Source organism: Prionailurus bengalensis, chromosome B2, assembly GCF_016509475.1.
Source record: "Prionailurus bengalensis isolate Pbe53 chromosome B2, Fcat_Pben_1.1_paternal_pri, whole genome shotgun sequence".
NCBI lineage: Eukaryota > Metazoa > Chordata > Mammalia > Carnivora > Felidae > Prionailurus > Prionailurus bengalensis.
Window position 1 is genome coordinate 152,286,132 of NC_057349.1, and position 6,070 is coordinate 152,292,201.

Here is a 6,070-nt window from a genome sequence, read left to right on the forward strand (position 1 = left end):
CAAAATAAATAAATAAAATTGAAAAAAAAAAATTAAAAATAATAAAAGTTAATTCAAGGTTTTTGGTTTAATTAAAATAGACATGCTTTTGGAGTTATCAACATGGAATATGACACAGATAATCAGCTTTTATTCTACCTGAATTTATTAGTTAAAATCATGTTGTATCAGTTGCAATTTGTCAACAAAAATGACTTAAAATGATGGTTGATTTTGTCTGTCTCAAAGTTTTCCTAATTGTTAAGAACAAGTAGTCTGAATAAATAAAAAAGTTTATAGCTTTCAAAATCTTTGGCACCCCAAAACTTTAAAGTTTTTCTAAGTTAAATGATAAATTGGGTTGAACTCATTAGATATCTAATTCTTTTCCAAATGAGATAAAGTACTGAAATATTTACTAAACATAGGCTTATCTGTTTCTCACTCCTTCATAAAGAGAAACTAAAGGTACTTGGGTCTGCTAACAAACACAGTTCATACTTAATTGAAAGAGTGTACAAAAACATGTTTTTAGAAATTATGAAGGTGTTCATAAATTTGCCATCTAAAGAATCTTAGTGTAACAGACAGTTCACAATTGGTTCCTACTTAATTTTCACTGGAGACTAAGGTTTCTAAGAGTTAAAATTCTTCTAAATGTCAGTAAGACTGATGGAAATAAGGAAAGTAACTCTGTATGTAGGAAAGTAAGAGATGTGTAAGAAAGATATAAGAAATGAGATTACATTTTTGTTGAGGTAAAAGTAATTTTGTCCTAAAATGAGACTGGTTATTTAGACAGAAAAGGCTTAGGACAAAATCTGAGTGAAAAAGAAAAATTGTAGAAGGTTTGTGAAGGGAAAACTTTGGTAAAGAATTTTATTTGTGGTCAAAACTAAGATTGAAATGAATGGATTCTGGGGCACCCAAGTGGCTCACTTGGTTGAATGTCAGACTTTTTATTTCAGCTCAGGTCATGATCCAGAAGTTGTGGGATCAAGACCCATGTCAAGCTCTGTGCTGATGGTGCAGCTTGTTTAAGATTCTCTCTCTCTCTCTCTCTCTCTCAAATAAAATTTAAAAAAAGACATTTTCTTCGATTGTCAGTCTGTTCTTGATAAGAAAGTATAAACAAAGTTTTTTTTTTCGTTATCTGCACAGAAAGTTTCTATGTTTGCCTTTATCAGGTCTTTGATTACTTAAGAGAACTAAAACTTCCCAATATTAAAGGAGGTAAGTTTTGCTAACAACTATATAACTTCTGTGTAGAATCTCTTATTGCCATCTTGGCTAAATAGGTAATAAAGGGTGCTTGCTTGCCTCAGTCAGTAGAGTTTGTGACTCTTGATCTCCAGGTTGTAAGTTCTGGCCTCACAATGGGTGTAGAGTTTACTTAAAAAATAATTTTTTTTAAAGATAATTATATATTGAGTGTTATGATAATGATCCTATTTAGGCATGTGCTTTAGAACTTTGAGGGTTTTTTTTCTTTATGTTTATTTTGAGAGTCAGAGATAGAGAGAGAGCACCAGCACATGAGCAGGGGAGGGGCAGAGAAAGAGGGAGAGAGAGAATTCTAAGCAGGCATCTTGATGTCAGCTCAGAGCCCAATGTGGGGTTTGATCTCATGAACCTAACTGTGAGATCATGACCCAAGCTGAAGTCAAGAGTCGTATGTTCAACTGAGTGAGCCACCCAGGTGCCTCTAAATAAGTTTTTTTCATTAATTAGGATTGTTTATTTGGTATGTTAAGCGACTTGGGAAACACTGTCAAACAAATGATGATAAACCTTGCTTGAAACTTTGCTGATTCTCTAATGTTTGCTTTTCCACATTTAAAGAAATTTTCTCTTAAGGTATCTATGCCTTATAGAAATATGATAAAATATTCATTTGTGAACATATTGAAACATTTAACTTTTCTCCCTATATGAACCTTCCTGAATCCAGAAACTCTCAGTGAGTATTCTTTCTTTCATGGCATTATAATTATTTGCATAAGTTCAATAAAAATCTGTTCTCCCTGTAACAGGACACCGTGGGAAATATTGGTTATATTACCAAGGTTTTGATTAGAATGTCATATTTGAGAAAGACATGAATAGATTCAGATATGACCAGGGAGCTTTAAGGAACTAAGATTGAGTTTATAGAGTCATAAAGCTCCTTGGAGATATTCATGGGATACCTTGCTTACAGAGTTCTCAGCAGCCTTACTAGGTGAGTAAAGAATGTCACTTCCTGGAAGGTGGAGGAAACCTTAGAATATTTGGGGTATCTCAAGAAGAGGAATTCACCCAAATCTATAGGTGTTACAGGCAAATCTGATGGCAAGTTATTGGCTTGGTATCTGGCCTCAGGTCTTATTAAAAGTTCAATCTAGAGATTCCTTATGAAAAGTTCTAGCAAAGCAATTTTGTGTTTTTTGTTTTGTTCATTTGTTTGTTTTGACAAGCAAGTTTTTAAAATTTTTTAAAATATTTTAAAAAGTTTTCCTTTATTTTGAGAGAGAGAGATAGAGAGCAGGGGAGGGGCAGAGAGAGAAGAGAGAGAATCCCAAGCAGGTTCTGTGCTGTCAGCACAGGCTCCGTGGAACCATGAGATCACGACCTGAGCCAAAATCAAGAGTTGGGTGCTCAAATGACTGAACCAACCAGGCGTCCTGCAAAGCAAGTTTTAAAGAATTTATATGGTCAATCACTATTCTTGCTGAGCTTATGTAAATAATCAGACCAAGTCTGTTAAAACTAGACTTGTTTTTCAAATGAATTAGTCTCAATTTGGCTATCTTTGGAAATTGCTGGAAGCCAAGCTACCCAGCCTGAGTGGCAAAGCCTGGGCTGTGGATGGATTGGTGACTGCAGGGCGGCCCACTGACAGTGAAGCTTCTTGTACTCCCGCTTTTAGGTAATTTGGCCTTAAAAGTACCTGGGGTATTGTCTGTTGGGGAATTGCCCTCGGCAGACACCCTGGGGAAAAAAAAAAAAACAAAAACATTAGGGAAGAAAATAAGGTTCCGCAAGAAATTGTGCGACCTTGCGTTTAGCCCTTGCCATTCCCCATGGAGGCTCCTCTACTTGCAGGAAGGATAGCCTCATTCATTTGCCAGCAAAGATGGCCAACGAAGGAGAGACGTATGGATCTGAAAGCCCCACTCCGGTAACTAAGGAGTGTATCTATGGACACAGGTCACTCTGACCCCTGGGCCCACTTGGCCCCCAGGAGGCATTCCAGATGATGATTGAACCTAGTCGGTTAAAGTACAGAATGGTTCATTGGTTCCATTGTGTCTCTGAGAATGTATAAGACATGGGTTTCTAAGGCCCTCTTGGCCCCCTTCCTGGCACCTCGGACCCAGGCGAACACTTTTGTTCTTCAAAACCACGAATGATTCAGGGAAACAACTAAGAGGTCGTGTCCCTGTAACTGTCCCACTTGAGGTGTTGAGAGATAAATGACCTTTCGCGAAAACAGCAAAGCAAATACTTCATAAATTATAGATAAACATAGATACATAATAAAAACAATAAAAGAAATTAATCAATAAGCAAAGGGCAGGAGGGAACGTATGACAAAACAATCATGTTATTCCTTATGGGGTAATTATACAAAGGAACGTTTTCAAAATTAGATAATGTTAGAAAAACATAGATGACGTATGCTACAAGGAAATCACTAGCATATATAATGCCACGTTTACTACAATAAATCGGCCAGTTCAACACACTGCTGTTGTCTGTGTCCATTTTTATTTTCGTTTTGTTTTATTTTCACTTTTTCGCTAACGCCGCTCATCCTTTGGGAACCCCTGGACCTGCTGGAGCCGGACTCCGGCAGGAAATGAGGGTGACTTTAGGAAGAAAAATTATGTTTCAATAACACACCTTTGTGGATGTTAAATTCTAGTCTGATTGTCTTTGAGTGTTTGTTGTTTGCCTAAGCTAGACAACTTGAGGTAAACTTCAGAGAGATTGTCACAATAGCTCACGTATAGACAGTCTTTGTGCTTGTTGCTCTGTGAGGATAATAACAAGCCCCATGGGCATATAATTTGAACAGCTGGACATTGGGATGGACTCTTCAACAACGGTTAACTCAACTATCACCTTGACCAATTCTATGTGGCTGGGATGACAAAACCATTCTTTTGAAGCTGGAGCTCACCCCATTCCATGGGGTTAACTGTGTACTTGTGGAAATAGTGGGTGGCCTCGCTTTTTCTTATGACTGGATTGGATGATGCACTTGGGGATGCCCTTATCTCCTGGGACAAGTCATCTCCCACTTGACAGCGATTCCTGGCACATCAAGTAAAGAAGGCCTTTTGATGGTTTTATGCCTTACCATATTTGTCCCAGGAGCTACCTTTATTGATATAAAATTGCAAGTAGAGGCTTTAGCCAAGCATACAGCAGCCACCTTTAACCAAACCCGACGTGCAGTCACCCACAAATTTGAAATGTGGCTCTCCAAAACCGAATGGCCTTTGGTATCCTGACTGCAGTACAAGAAGGCACCTTAAGGAGAGCTTAAGGAGGCTCTCATTAAAATAGAGTGTTGTGTATATACTCAAAAAATGTAACTGAAGTCATGAAAGATTCAAACACATTACCACTATAGATGCCCTAGCTCTAGATCCTTTTAGCAGTTGGCTAGATTTAATTCCTTCCAAATGGAAATATACCCTATTAAACATTGCTATATTTCCTGTTCTCTTTCTCTTCTGTTGTTTGACTTTTTGCATCCATCAAGCAGGAGCTCATGCTATTCATACAAACTTGGAGATGTCTTTAGCGTCCCCCTCAGTGGAAATGCCAGAAACAAGATTCTCCCATCCTGTAAAAAGCTTTATTCCAAAATCCCTAGGTGGTCCCCAGTCAGCAGGAAGTAGCTACAGAAGATGGACCTTCACCCTTAATCTCATAGATATGGAATGATGAAATGGACAGTGGGAAACTAAAGCCCCTTCAAGCCCTTCCCACCAACCTACTAGTCTTTGAGCTTTAACAAGAACCCTTAGCCCAAGTGATTGACCTTTCTTAATCTATCCATCATGCATTCTTTCCTAGGAAGAACAGAGCACCTCTGCATGTCACAAAACAGAGACCAGACCCTCTTGGACAACCCTGGGCACTGAGGAACCACACCCCTTGCACAACCTCTGAGCACTGCGATAACATCTGTAGCTGGCACCATCCATTCTGCTTGCAACAAGAAATATTATGGACCACTGCAGTCCTTTTACTGATTAACTGCCCTAAACTCCTTTAAAAATCCCTGGGCCAGGGGACGCCTGGGTGGCTGTTGGTTAAGCATCCAACAGCCCAATCTCAGGGCTCATGATTGGGCTCTCTGCTGTCAGCGCAGAGTCAGCTTGAGATCTTCGGCACCCCCCCGCCCCGCCCCCACGCGAGCGCGATCGCGTGCTCTAAGATGAACATTAAAAAAAAAAAAAAAAAAAAAAAAAAAAATTCCCTGGCCAGGCAGAAACCTCTAAGCTGGCTTTGGATAAGAGTCCACCTTCTCCCCAGGTGCCGGCCTCTTGAACAAAGCTCATATTCCTTTTCAGTCAAAATCATCTCTTGAGTATTGCCTTTTCAAGCCAGGGGCAGCAGAATTTGGGGTTCAGTAACAGTCTCTTTGTGGCAAGTGTGACAAGAGTGCATAAAATGGTAGTAGCAGAAACAAAATAGAATTGAACCTGTAAACCAGGCTGTTTTTTTTCTTTTCATTCTCCAAGTTTGAAAATAGCTAACATGCGCGGAGAGTTTACCATGTGCCTGGCATTGCTCCTGCATTTCCTTAATCCATCTCACAACTTCCTTAGAGGGTGACTGTTACTATTATTCCATTCTACTAACTGAGGCGCTGAGGTCGGGTAACTTGCCGAAGGTCACACCGCTAGACTTCAAAAAGTCAACATTTGAAAATCATTATCTTGCCTCCCCTCGGCAAGGACCAATCAGAAAACGTTCTGGTCCGGCGGCTCACCCCCTAGAACTCCCGGAGAGCTCAGCCCGCCCCTTCTTTCCCTTAAGCCAAATACCCAGCGGAACTGTTGCGGAAAGAGCGGAAGTGACGGAGTGCCCA